The sequence below is a fragment of the Manis pentadactyla genome, chromosome 8 (genome assembly GCF_030020395.1).
Source record: "Manis pentadactyla isolate mManPen7 chromosome 8, mManPen7.hap1, whole genome shotgun sequence".
Lineage (NCBI taxonomy): Eukaryota > Metazoa > Chordata > Mammalia > Pholidota > Manidae > Manis > Manis pentadactyla.
The window spans coordinates 134,055,279-134,068,389 of record NC_080026.1 but is presented as its reverse complement, the minus strand read 5'-3'; the positions used below and the strand labels follow the sequence as shown (position 1 = coordinate 134,068,389).

The following is a 13,111-nucleotide window of genomic DNA, read 5'->3' as shown; positions in this document are numbered from 1 at the left end:
TACCCCTGACCTATTCATCTCTGGTCATGCTTGCACACTCAGGCGCACATAGATGCACACACACGTGCACATGGAGTGGCCTATGGACCCCACTTGTGGCCTGTGTGCCGTAGGGCCTCTGCAGCTGGACTGGGTGAGGGATGCCCTGGCCCCCCCACCTCATCTGGGTGCCCGCCTTGGCTGCCTCTCGGGATTGGCCAGAAATAACGCAGCCTCCTCCCTTGCGCCATGGAGAGCTGGGGTCTGAGACGGTCATCCATCTTGACTGTTGGCTGAAATATTTATAGAAATGGAGTTGGAGATAATTAGATGGTGCTTTCTTCTTTTTTCCCCAGGTTGATGAGTAGGGGCAGTTTAATTTGAGACTAGTAAATTTTGTAATTGGATTTAAAAGAGGAAAACGAGGGGTCCTGGTTCACATATTACCTTTACCAGTGTGGCGATGGGAGACGTTCTCATCAAGTATGGATCAGATTATTTTATTATGCCAACATTAATATTGGGAACACACACGTAATCTAGAGTCAGCAGGTTCATACACTACTATCTCATTAAATTTTCAGGCAAAAGCTGCAGAAATTAATTGGAGGCGTGTAATAGTTTAGAATGTGAGCCGGCTTATGGTTATATAAATTATATGAAGAGAAGACAGTTTTATATACTGAGAGGGGGAAAACTGGTTTACTTTAATGAGAAGAGACAGAAATGTGGAGCTATTTTTTCATTACAGATGCACTCTACAGTGTTTGGACTTAGTTGATGAATAGAGTTAATTCGCTGCTACAGTTCCAATAATTCATGTTGCACAGTTTAATGACTTCTAGATAAAAACAGGATTGAAATGTTAATTTCTCCTAAGAAATTGGGGCACTCTTGTATATCAGGCTTTCCCCCCTATTAAACCACTAGTTAATTTCACTAAACAGGTCTCCTGGAGATATTTCATGCTACATAGACTTTTGGATTTCTTACCTGAGTTTAGCAGCTTGCTGTCTTCTGAATCTGAATGTATGTGATCATTAGGATTTGTCAGGCAGCGTTGTCTGATAACTTGACCTAGTAGAGGGTCTCCCCACAGTTAGATTTGCAAACAACCACATGCCTTAATCTAGTGGATAATAACTTTTTTTTCTTTATTTGGCTATGGGTTTGGTTGGGTAGACCTGTTGCCTCTGTTCTTGAACTGGGAAATAAGTATTAATCAGTCAGAATTAGATTCCTGGGATTTCTGTCTCAGGTCATGCAGGAATTTTATCACCAGATAATTTTATTTTGCGTTTTTGTTTTATTTTGCACTTGTTATGATGTTGGGCCTTTTTTCCCCCATAAAGCAGATTCAAAACTGTATTCCATATCTTCTCTTTCTCTTTAACCCTCTCAGAAAAATGAGCAGGCAGTGTTAACTGTAGTAACAAAAAGTCAACTAATAGTAATAGTATAGTATTAGTATAGTAATAGTAATAGATGCTGTGTAATTAAGGAATATTCCCATTTTCTGACTCCCACATTGTTTGTTATTAGGGTGAACATGGATTACTTTGTGGGTTGTTTCTTTCAACAATGGGACAAGGACCAAACCCTCAAGTATCTGAAAGGGGAGGGATGCTCAAGCCCCCACCCCCTGTTCTCCATTGCCCTGGCTTGCCTCTGGGTGCTGTTCCCAGGGCTTCCTAGGAAGGACTTCACTGGGGCTGAGGAGTTGAACACCTGGCAAAACTGACTGTTAACTCCCAGGGGATGCGAGGACCTCTGCTTCCCCCTCAGTGACCGCTGGGCCAGGTGAGGCTCTGGTTACAGCATTGAGGCTCTTATCTGTTGAACTTGGTTTTCTGGGAACCTCTGTCACTCTGCCGTTGTCACTTAGGGACCTTGTAACTTTTAAGGATTTGGTGTTTCTTCAGAGGTCACCTTCCAGGTGTGTGTCCATCCTTTGCTCACAGCGCAGTCGTCGGCACGGATGGAGAGGATGAGGTGGATGTGGGACTCCGGGAGGGGCCCATCCAGAAAGCCTGCATTGCTCTTGTCATCAGTTTGCAGTTCCCAGCGTCCGGTTCAGCTCCACGGGGCTGTGGGCTGGGCACCGGGCAGGCCGTCCCCTTGGAATCCACTTTCTTAGGATGGCAGCACCCAGCCCTCACCCAGCCCTTGGTTCCCAGGCTCCTTGTGTGGCAGGGAGCTCACGCTTCTGCTCATCCACTCCGCTCGCTAGATGCACTTAGTCGATTCCATTCATTTCTCCCCAGTGGGCTTCCATCAGCCGCTTCCCCGTCTCCGATGTGTCCTATGCCCCATGTTGGCAAGAAAAATTAACTGTTGTAGCATTGAACCCAGCTATCTCTTAGCAGTCCTATTCCTTTCAGGACTTCAGTTTAGTTTTCCTTTTAGGGAGATTCTCACCTTTGGACTTGGTGACAGTTTGGGCCAGATGATTCCTTGTGTGGGGCTGTCTGTAACACTGCAGCATTTCTCAGTGCCCTGGCCTCCTCCCACTAGATGCCAGCAGTACCCTCCCTCCCGCCCCAGGGTGGCATCCAGAAATGTCCAGACATCCCCAAACGTGCCTTGGGTGTGAAGTGTGCCCTTCTTGTGATCCTTTGGTCGGGGCTCGGGGGGTTTACACCATGCCCGTGGTCACATCATGCGTGAACCACATGGACTGACCCTGTTCGCCTAGGTACTGAGTTTGGGGTGGCATGGAAGTCACCTCACAGTGGAGGGGTGTGTGCCCTTTTCAGGCACCTGTGACCTCCACTCCTGGGCTGGCTGCCTTTTAACCTGATGGCAGGGGCCAGGCCCTGTGTGGGGAGTCAGTGGCTTCAGCAGAGGGAAGGGCCCTGCCATGGAGATGTCGCCTCCTGCCTCGCGCTTGGCTCCAGCAGACTCGCACGGGTGTTCGTGACAGCGCATCTGACAGATCTGTTTGTCACCTTGTCCCGGCGACCTGTGGGGACGTCCTCACTGCTCATGTGCCGCTGACACCGGGCTGTCGGAAGTTGGGGCGAGGCATCCCTCAGACTGCACTGCGTTAGTCTCATCGACGCCAGGCATGACTTACCACCCGCTTTTCCCTGTTTCTTTAACTTTTAATTGAAACCATTTAGTTACCACCCCTGCTGCTAGGAATCTGGGGACAATTAGGCAAGTCCCATCTGTCCTTTGAACCACATTATATTGCTTTTTTCCTTGCTATCTCAAGAAGCCAGCAGATTTTAACAGCACTGTCTTGCTTCCCACTGGATGGTGGTTATCTCACTTGAATGAGTTACGGCAGCTCTTTAATTCAATTATTTTCTCCGATGCAGGCTTTGAGATGATTTAGTTGAATCAGACGCCCAGCTTTCCCACTGCAAGGTGGTAACTCCACACAGGCTGTGGGTAGATTTTAGTTTTCACTTGGAATGGGGAGGGTGTCTGTGGAGTCCCTGAGCTTCCCGCCACAAGCCCCTGTTTACCGTTTCAAGACATAGATTGGAAATGGCAGATGCCATGGGCTTTGCCAGTCTCCCCCGAGGCAAGGAATTATCTGTCCAATAATATTAGGTCAGTGAATTCCTACCCAGCTGTGTCTGAAAGAAGGGGGAGGGCCAGGGTGGCCTGGGTGCCGGTCAGGAAGGCCACTTACATGTCTATAAATGTGCTCAACAGTCCGCTCTCCGGCTCTGCTATTTGACTTTGAATTAAACAAAGTGTCGTGAGTGGGAGGTGCAGCGTGCGGTCACTTTAACCAGTTTGCTTTCTACTGTGGAAAATCTGCCTGAAACAGGCCCCGATGTGGTGCCCGTCTCGCCTGCAGCAGGGTGAGCAATGTGCGCGCGGGCTGGCAGAGCCCACAGCTAAGGGGGCTCGGGGCTGTTGGTGAGGACTCTGTCCCTTCTTCTCTTCTTCTCCTGGTGGCCCCAGGGTTCCTGTGGACATCCCCCCATCAGATCACAGGACACAGTGAAGACCTGTTTCTCCAGAATGCTAGGGTGTTTGTAACCCAGGTAGAGGGGCAGAGGTGTTTGCCAGGAAGTCAGGCATGATAGCGGCCATGACCTGAGGCGGCTCTTCAGCTGTGGGTGAGGGAGCTGAAGGACAGGCTGCAGTGGAGACACGGGGCAGCACAGAGCTCGGCCCAGGCGGCCCTGGGCACCATTCATGTGCCCCTGATGGCACCTGTAAACTTGGAGTGGGAGCTGCCAGCCATGCCTCTCTGGAAGGTGCCACAGCTCTTGGTGTGAGCATCTCACTGAGTGTCACTCTGGCATATAAGGATGGTGTTCTTCTAGTGTCCTGGCTCCTAAACATCCACCAGTGCCTACATCCAGCGCATGAGGGAACAAACTGCATTCTGTGCCACTGCGCACGTTACCTGGAGGCTGGTACCTGCTGCCGGTAATTCACCACCCTGCTCTTGTCTGTGGCCATCCAAGGGCCTGATGCTACTTCAGGACTAAACCCAGTAGCATGGGATCTTGCTGCATGTGTGTACACCTGTGTGTGTGTCCGTGGAGAGAAGGTGAATAAGATATGTCAGGGATTGTGACTGTGCAGCAATCAGTCAGGGTCTTCAGACATGAAACCCAGTGTGGGCCTTCCAGAATAGCAGGCATGCCCTTTAACCTAGACATCTCCCTTCCCCACCCCATGCCCAAAAGCCTCCCTGCATCAAGATGTTTGTCACAGTGCTCTTTGATGGCAACAAGACGGATGCCTCCAACATCCAACAGTGGGAGAAGAGCTAATTCTTTTTAAAGTGATGCTTTCACAGTTTGAAATAACATAAATAGAAGGCTTGTCTTAAAGTGGAAAGATTCAGTAGTGAATGTACATTTAGGAATTAGAACCATGGAGGATGTTCATGGTGGAAATCTGATGATGAATATTTTAAGTGGTCACCTTAACTGGTAGAATTTGAGAGATTTTTTTCTACCATCTCTTCTCCACCCTGTGGTGAAGAGGGGGCAGGCCTGACAGCACAAGATTTCTGAAGGCCGACAATTACCCTCCATCCCTGATTCTCAAGACGCTGCCAGGGTTCTTTCCTCCCTGCTTTTCCTCAAGTACGAGCGTGTGTGTGGACGCAGAGAGGGGTTTTGTGTTGGCTTGCTGAAAGGAATCTTGCCATCCTGCGGCCCCATTTATACAACAGATCGTGCATCGATGGCCGTACAGATGGGGAGGCCCGTCCTGTTTCCCTTTTGACTGTTTTAGGGCACGTGGCACACAGACGATTTTATGTCAGTGGGGTCTGTGTACTTGCTTTGTTTATAAGTGGGGTCCTTTTTTAAAAATCTTTTTCTTGGTGGAATAGTGAGTGCCAGTTGGGCAGCTGCCATCCGTAGCTCTGGGACCCTGGGAGAAGCTGATTCTCTCTGTACCTCACTTGTCTCCTTAAAAATAAGGACAGTAGTACCTATTTTGTAGGCTTGTTAAGGGTCATAGATTGCTTGTGAGTTGAGTAGTCCGGCGCCTGGAAGCCCAGCGGTCATCTTGTCAACTTGCTGACTTCATTGGTTTTATTCTTGTTTTCTTCATCTCTTTTTAACAACTAGCCTTTGTCCACATTTTCTCCATGTTTGTAATCATGTGTACACATGGAACGCTTCAAGCATGGGGTTCGGCTCAGGATGCACACTCTTTGCATTTAACTGCACTGATAGCGTCAACCCAGTCCTGTCCCTCCACTGAGTGCCTTTCACAAACTTTCAAAGGAAAATCCTGATGGGTCGCACCTACTGCCCCTCCCCCTGCCATGTGAGCAGATGTAGCCAGCCTGGTTGGGGTGTGACCTTGAAGGACTGTTGCGTGGACCGTAGGGTTGGAGCCACCCCTGGGACCAGTTCCTGGGTGTGCTGCCTCACCTGCAGGTGTCTCCCAGCTGAGCAAAGGTGGAGGTGGGGCCCGGCTGGATGTGGTTCCCCAGTGACTGTGAGAGCTGACTTGGGTGGGGAGAGAACTGGGCCAACGGAGGCCAAGGTGATGGTCCTCCTCCTCTGACTCAATCCCACCCAGTATTGGGTTCCCCTGAGCAGCCAGATTGCAAGTAGTGGTTTCTTTCATTTAGAGAGCATTTATCAAGTGCCTGCTGTATGTCAGGGGCGGAGCTAGGACTCTGCGGGAAATGTTTGTGCATCAGTTGGGAGCCTGCTCAGCCCGCTATGATTCCTTGTCTCCCGGCTCCTCTCTCCCAAAGGTCTGACAGTTCCATGCACCCCCCTGCGGCATGGTGGGCTGCTTTGGCTGTGATCAGCACACTCGGTGAGACCCAGGAAAGGGAAGCAGCAGAAACCGTCTGGAGCGGCTCTCCGGAAGTCTGCTTGGTGGGTGATGGGGGCTCTAGGTTGATAACACTGTCATTTACTAACCCTCGGCTTCTCCCCGGGTCACACTGTCACTGTTCAAGTTGACCCACCATCAGCTGTGGCCAGCTGTCACAGAATGACCTCATGGATTCAATCGGGCGTTTTTGTTACCCTGATTTAAAATTGTTGCATCAACCTCTGATTCGTCAGGATCTCCTGGTGTTTAAAACAGAATTCCATTCACTGTGTTTCTTTCCTTTTCAATACTCTTGTGAAAAAGCAATTTTTGTTCATCTAAAATCTGTTGTCAAGAGCTATTTTATAGTTTATGAGGGGTGTTTTGTAGCATATTGTCAGACTTAGAAATACACTGTAGGCCTCAGCTTCTTTAGAGGCATACATGACAAATACACTTTTTTGAGAGCTGTTACTCATGTTCTCTTGAATGTTTTGGGGAAGATAGAACACAGCCTTTGGGTTCCTGGTACAAAAATTGGTACCAGTTTTATATCTCAGCAACCAAGTTGACGGAATCCTGGCTAGAGTGTAAGGCACATTTGATGGGCTATGGGACTAAATTGGTTCAGTGTGATATTTTATCTTGTCTTGATGATTTTGTGTGGCAGAATTGATCATTGGACTCTAGGAGAGAGGGTAGGGGAGCTCTGAGACTGACATTTATCTCCCTTCCAACTGCATCTTCCTATTGGGGGCATTTTGTACAGGCAGGTGGGTTTACACAGTGGGAAGAAGTGAAAATTATGAGGGTTGTTATTTGCTCCCTCTTTTTGTGTATTATTTCAAAGAAACTCAACATTGTTAGGCCTTACACAGGGCTGCTGATTTCAAACAGTCAGAGTCAGTAACTTCCAGGAGAGACATTTCCAGAAGCTTCTGCCCTCCTGTACAGGTCAGTGGGTGTAGGTAATAGAGCTAACTAAGTCCTGAGGCCATCAGGGTGGTTTGGGCTCTGCCACTGTGTTGATAGGTAAATGGTGCTCCAGTGCTGGCATGTCACTTAGGCGTGATTGAGTGACAACCACTGTCTAGCAAAGTAGAACCTGAAAGGTCATAGAAGGTACCAGAAGTGGCTTCCAGTCATTTGTTGAGTGGTAAAGAGACATTGCTTGCATATTTTCAGTCTTATTTTTGGGTCATGGTTTATAATCTGCCACCTCGTGGTTTATCTGTCCAAGTCGTTGCCTCCCCCAGTCCCAATCCTTCTTCGTGACAATGGCAACCTCGCCTTTCATCAACTTCCTATTTGGCTGCCATGGCTCTTCTGCTTCTCCTACTGACTGACTGCTGCACCATTCTGCAAGCTTCTTGAGAGACTTTGTTGCATCTTTGGCACACAGTAGGGACTAATTACATTTTCTTGACAGGAATTCATGTGACTTTAGTCCTACTAGGGTAGAAGGAAAGTATGGGATGTGTTCTCAGTGGGCTCTGTGCAGCCTGCAGTGCTGGGGTTAGAGTCTGGGGCCACTGCCAGCTGCACCTTGACCCCTAAGGAGCTCACAGGAGCAAGTTGAGGTGGAAAGGGCAGGGAAGCATGTCAGAGTGTTGTCTGTGAACCAAGGGAGGCAGCTTGCAGAGGGCAGAGCTGGGCAGCGGGCAGGAAACATACTTCTCTTGAATCCAAAGGATTTTTACTGTAACACAAGTTGTCTGGTCATGAGTTGGATACCTGGATACCTGTGTGCTGGTGGACTGCCTGAGAGGCCACCTGTCCTAGCCCAAAAGATCCCTGGGTGTCACGGGAGTCAGCGTTGAAGCATCTGGAAGACCTATATGCAGACACACCTGAGTTGCCTGGCATCGTCGAGACATTTCTTGGTGGTCAAATGGAGAGGCTTGAAGGGAAAATAAACGCAAATAGGAGACACAAGGTGTTAGGGTGACAGGCAGTAGGATCACAAAACTAGGAGGCTTGGCATCCTGCAGCTGTCAGACCTCACCCTTTAGGGGGCCTGGCAGGATGTTCCCTGATCTGAATGGGCTTCTGTTGCCAGGGGTTTCTTGGTTCTTTTAACCTGTGTAGGACACACCCACTGACCCTCACAGATGCTCCTGTCCTGAACAGGGAATTCCCTGAGCCCATCTACTCAGGGTCAAGGTTGGGACTGGCAAGACTTGCTCTCTGGTTTATTAGTTTAAAATGTGTGTGTGCGTACATGTGTACTGTGCGTGCCAGGGACTGTTGGAGGCTCTGTGGGTACAGCGAACCAGCTGTCCCTGGGCTGACTTCCGGGAGGATGAGCCGCCGCAGGAGGATTGTTTCTTGTGAGGCCCTTAAGTATCAAGTTGAGAATATTTGTGTCTCGGGCAGAGGAGCCACTTTGTCTGAAGTGTTGGGAGTGTCCCTGAAGAGGGAGCTACAGGGGCACTGGCCAGAGGGGGCAGCAACCACAAAGCCCCCAATGTGGTTGCAGCTGCCACTGTGCGAGGGGACAGCAGTGGGCTGTACGCAGGCTGGCCTGCTGCAGAGTCGTCTGGACCATGCAGGCAAAGGGGGAGCCCTTGGGGAGGTTTAAGAGCCATGTGATACTATCAGACTCAAGTTTTGAAGAAAAAGCCGGCCCCTAACCCCCCCAAAAAAAGGGGGAAAGATCCCTAAGTGACTCTAGAAACTGATTTAGAAAGGGGCAGGCATAGAAACAAGGAGACCATTTAGGTGGACCTATGTCCACCTAAACTTACTCATATTTTTGCCAAGAATGGCTTTGTTAGCTCAGGAGTGGCCAGTGTGAACCCCACAGGAATTGATTTCCCTAAGGCTTCCCGCTGGAGGACAGCATGCTCCCAGAACACTTTTGAGGTTCTTTGCCCTGATTACAGTTCAGAAGTAAACTGCCAGTTCTGCCTGATTCTGAGATGAAAATCGTCTCTGGTTAATGGGACCTTTAAAATGGCTAAATCCCCCACCGAACACTTTCTGTAGCTGCCGGTGCACCCGGGGGTAGCTCCCTCGCCATATGTCCTCCTAGTTTTCTTCCATCATTAAGGAGTCAGACATGCAAATGGGAAGGAGGCGAGATCCTGCTGTAATGACTTTGTCTTCACCATCTTTTCTCAGCTGCTTAAATTGCTGTCAGGGCAGCGCAGGAATTTAGAGGAGGGAGTTTTCTCTGATATAATTATGCTGTTAGTAAAAATGTTGGCGCCTTTTCTTCACTTTCCCCCTTAGCCACTAAAATAAAACTTTATCTTGGAGCTCGGCAGCTGTTTGCAATCTGCCTCATGTTCTTCCCTGACGTGTGGGTGTTGCAGCTCGGGCGACGGGTGGGGTCAGGGGCTCGAAGGTGATTTTCGCCGTGGTCCTTGTGGTCATGAGCCAGGACCCAGGATGCTGGAGTGGCTCCAGGTCGGGTCCTCTCTGGTTTTTGCTCAGTGAGCTGTTGCTAAGGATAGGGCTTTGTTTGCACAGAGCAGGGGGAATGTTAAGGGAAGTGCACTTCACACAGATTTGCGGACGTGGCTAAGGCAGAACTTTCCGGGCTTGTGTGTCTAGCACCGGCAGTAACAGGTGGAGAAGCCAGCACCTCAGGGGCCGACTGGAGGCAGCAGCAGGGAAATGTTTTTTGGGATCATACGGTGCCTTGGCAGGAAGAGCCCTGGTTGGTCAGCAAAGCAAGGCCAAAGGAAGGGAGGAGGTGACAGGCAGGGGGTGTGGGCATGACGGGGCTGCTTGTTGGGTGGGGTCAGGACCTGCCCACGGTCGCCAGGCCCACTGCCTGCCAGAGAACAGAGGATGGAAGGGCAGAGGGTTGTTGGCACTTCGGAGAACCTCACTGGCCCAGGAGACCCTGCTAACACTGGGGCTTCCATTAGGGGAGGCTGAGGCTGTGCGGGCCTGGGGCTGGGGAGGTGGCTTCAGGTGCCACTCCCAGCGCCCCTTTCCTGGGGAGGAGAGGCAGGGTGTAGGGTGGGAGGTGCCAACAGGACTACAGGGTCTCCACCTAGGAGGCCGCCCTCATGGGGGGCAGGGGAGAGCACTGGCCCCCAGAGTGCCTCCCTCTTCGTCAGGCTCTGACCCGTCTGCCACCTTTCCCGGTGGCTGCTGAGGGTTCCAAACGAGGATGACCGGACTCACCACCTCTCGGCCCTGCAGTGTCCCGTGCTGCCCTGCGGGTGGTCATGGCCTCCTGCACGGTCACAGGCCTCTGAGAATTGTGCTCCGAGGGAGCAGCCGGTATGACTGGCCCCTTATCCACTGTGGCATCTGGACAGAGGACTTGGACGCATCATCCTCGTCCTGCCATCTGAGTGGGAGTTTCTTTAGGGTGGGCTCAGTAGTCTTCTGAAGATGAGGAAACTAGGCCTCACAGGGTTGGGTCTTCATGGAGGACGGGAGCTTGTGGGCAGCTGCCCGGCCTTGTATCCTCAGCCCTAGGCACACAGCAAGCACCGTGGTGGCCCCCCTGGTGCAGGGCCTGAGGCCTCGTGGTGGAGCTGAGACGGGCCTCTGATGTTCTGCCCACAGTTGTCCATCCTCTCCTGCACAATGGGGAGACTCATTTGATCAGAAGCCAAGTGGAGAACTGTTGCCCGACTGACTGGGCTGTGTGCAGTGGCCCTGGGAGTCCCATGTGTATGTTTTCGGTGTCAGATGGAAACCTGCCATTTTAAGGTGAAATATCAGCCTAGCTTTATTCACTGCCAACTTTGGCCCTTTCCTGGAGAAGTAGCTTCTGAGCTGAATTTTCTGGCAGCCAGAATATGAGGACTAAAAGGTCTGCTGAAGCCAACTGGCCTTGTCCTTTGAAAACTAGCCGAAGAAGAATTATCACAGATACAGAATGTGCCTGTGTGCCTTCCCCCGCTGCCAGTCTGGTCACTAGTGGGGCGGGGGGAGCAAAATTTAGCGAAAGTGTTACCTTGAGACAAGGGGTATATTGAATTTTTTGTAAAGATTGAATAATAGAAAGTAGAGGTTGTTACAGAAAAAGGTTTTTTTATAGATGCTCCTGACAGTTTTGACTTCTCCAGAGAGTGGCCAGTCAAGCTGCATTTAAATGGGGAGATGTCAGTTGGCCATGAGGAGCCAGGCATTTTTAAAAGACAGCATTGCCTGGGGCCTGTGACCTGTGCAAAGAAGGTGGTCAGCCCCCTCCACCTCCCACCCCCACCCCCAGCGCAGTTTCCCACCTGGCCAAGCCTTGCCTCCGGGCCACCGGGGAGGGCGTGCTGACCTTTGGGACCCTGAGCCTCAGACTTGCCATTCGCTGGGCTGGTCCTGGCTTTCACTGGGACCCTGTGGGGTCACCCATATGAAGTAGAGTTGGGGGGGTGGTCGGTGAATTTTTTATCTCACATCCTTATTGTCCAGCGCCCCCTGAGGGCAGCCTGAAGGCCGTGGACCTCACACCTGACACATGGCAGCCTGGGGTTCACATTCCCTGCAGGCTGGCTGGAGGCTGGGTCCTCCGTGGGCTGCCCCCAGCTTAGATAGGAGGAGACGGGAGCCCCTTTGTGGCTGGTCTCGGGCTGTTCTTGGTGCACCGCAGTCCACCGAGAGCCACCGGGCCCAGCCTGTAGTGCTGGGGGGTTGTTGGGAGGCCTCCCTGACTTGTCTTCGCTTATCACTGAAATAGGGTCACTGTGGATGGGGAGGACACAGTGATCCTAGAGTTCTTGTTCTCTGACCCCGCTTGTCTTCTACCTAAAGCCCCTGTGAATGTTTATTTTTGATAGTTCAAGAGTAATAAAATTACATTGCAATAATTTGTGTCGTGTGGGGGAAATACCTGAGAATTACCTAGATATCTCTAATACCAGTTAGAGATGATGAATTTCTAACTGCCCTTCATTCACCAAGGCAGCCCCGAATGATATTTTAACACTTCTGCATTGTTCTTTTAGACTCATAAACACAAAAGCACTGCATTTTATCGCCTGACCCTCTGAGATTTATTCGCAAATGCATGACACAGAGGTATTGGGAGATAAAGGAGTTAGTATTTTTTATATGCCAGCACATTCTCTCACACACAGCACAAGTATCAAAACCAGGAAATGAGCACTGCTGATGACAATGTCTATTCTAATATTTAGACCTTATATGGATTTTGCCAGCTGTCCCAATAATAATACCCTTTGTGGCAAAAGAAGGTTGAGTTGCATGGCACTTTAGTGTAGAGCAGTTCCTCATCTGCCTTCATTCCTTGCTGTTGGTGGTTTTTAAGAGACTAGTCACTTTGTAGACTACCCCTCCGTTTGGGTTTGTGTCGGGGTTTCTCCCGATTGGACTCCAGTGACGCGCTTTCGGCAGAGAGACTTGAGAAGCCAAGTAGCTGTTCTTTTGGGTGCTTCCCGTCTGAAGGTTCATCATGTCAGGTGTCTCATGACTGGTGAAATAAACTTCATTCCCTTGGTCACAGAGCTGTGTTCTGCTCTGTCGAGCTGTTATCTTTCCCTTTGTATTTAGTAAAGTGTGTTGTGGGAGACCCTTTGAGACTGTGTCAATGTCGCTGACCATCAGACTTCTTCAGCCACTGGGCACAACACCTGAATCCGTTCTCAGGATGGCTGCCAAATGGATGTTTTGCCAGTTCCATCATTCCTTCTATATATGTTTATTCAGTCATTTCCAACTGTTAACAACGAATTCCCCTTTTCCCTTACATGTAATAAGAACCCAGATTTGGCCCGTGGGGGCTTCTTCAGGCTGGCTACTTTATCTTGTGTCTCTTTGATATGTGTCTGCCTTCACTGGGCATTTCCTTACTGCCTGGCTCAGTCTCCCCTTTTTTCCCTCCAAGTCATCCTGCACCTGATTTTGTGGATCTTACTTGAATACCATGTCTGGGTGTGGACTCGGGGGC

At 50.3% G+C, this 13,111-nt stretch overlaps 1 protein-coding gene across 10 annotated transcripts in view; it reads left to right on the top strand.

Annotated features, from left to right (window-relative positions):
* CTBP2 (C-terminal binding protein 2) overlaps positions 1–13,111 on the top strand; it is a 154,981-nt gene that overhangs the window by 58,287 nt on the left and 83,583 nt on the right. Inside the window, exon 4 of one of the 10 annotated variants that reach the window (XM_036898957.2) lies at positions 6,176–6,302. The exons of the other annotated variants lie outside the window; for them this stretch is intronic. The gene's annotated coding sequence lies outside the window, so the exon portion shown is untranslated. The remainder of the gene's footprint in view (positions 1–6,175; positions 6,303–13,111) is intronic. 10 annotated transcript variants of the gene reach the window in all.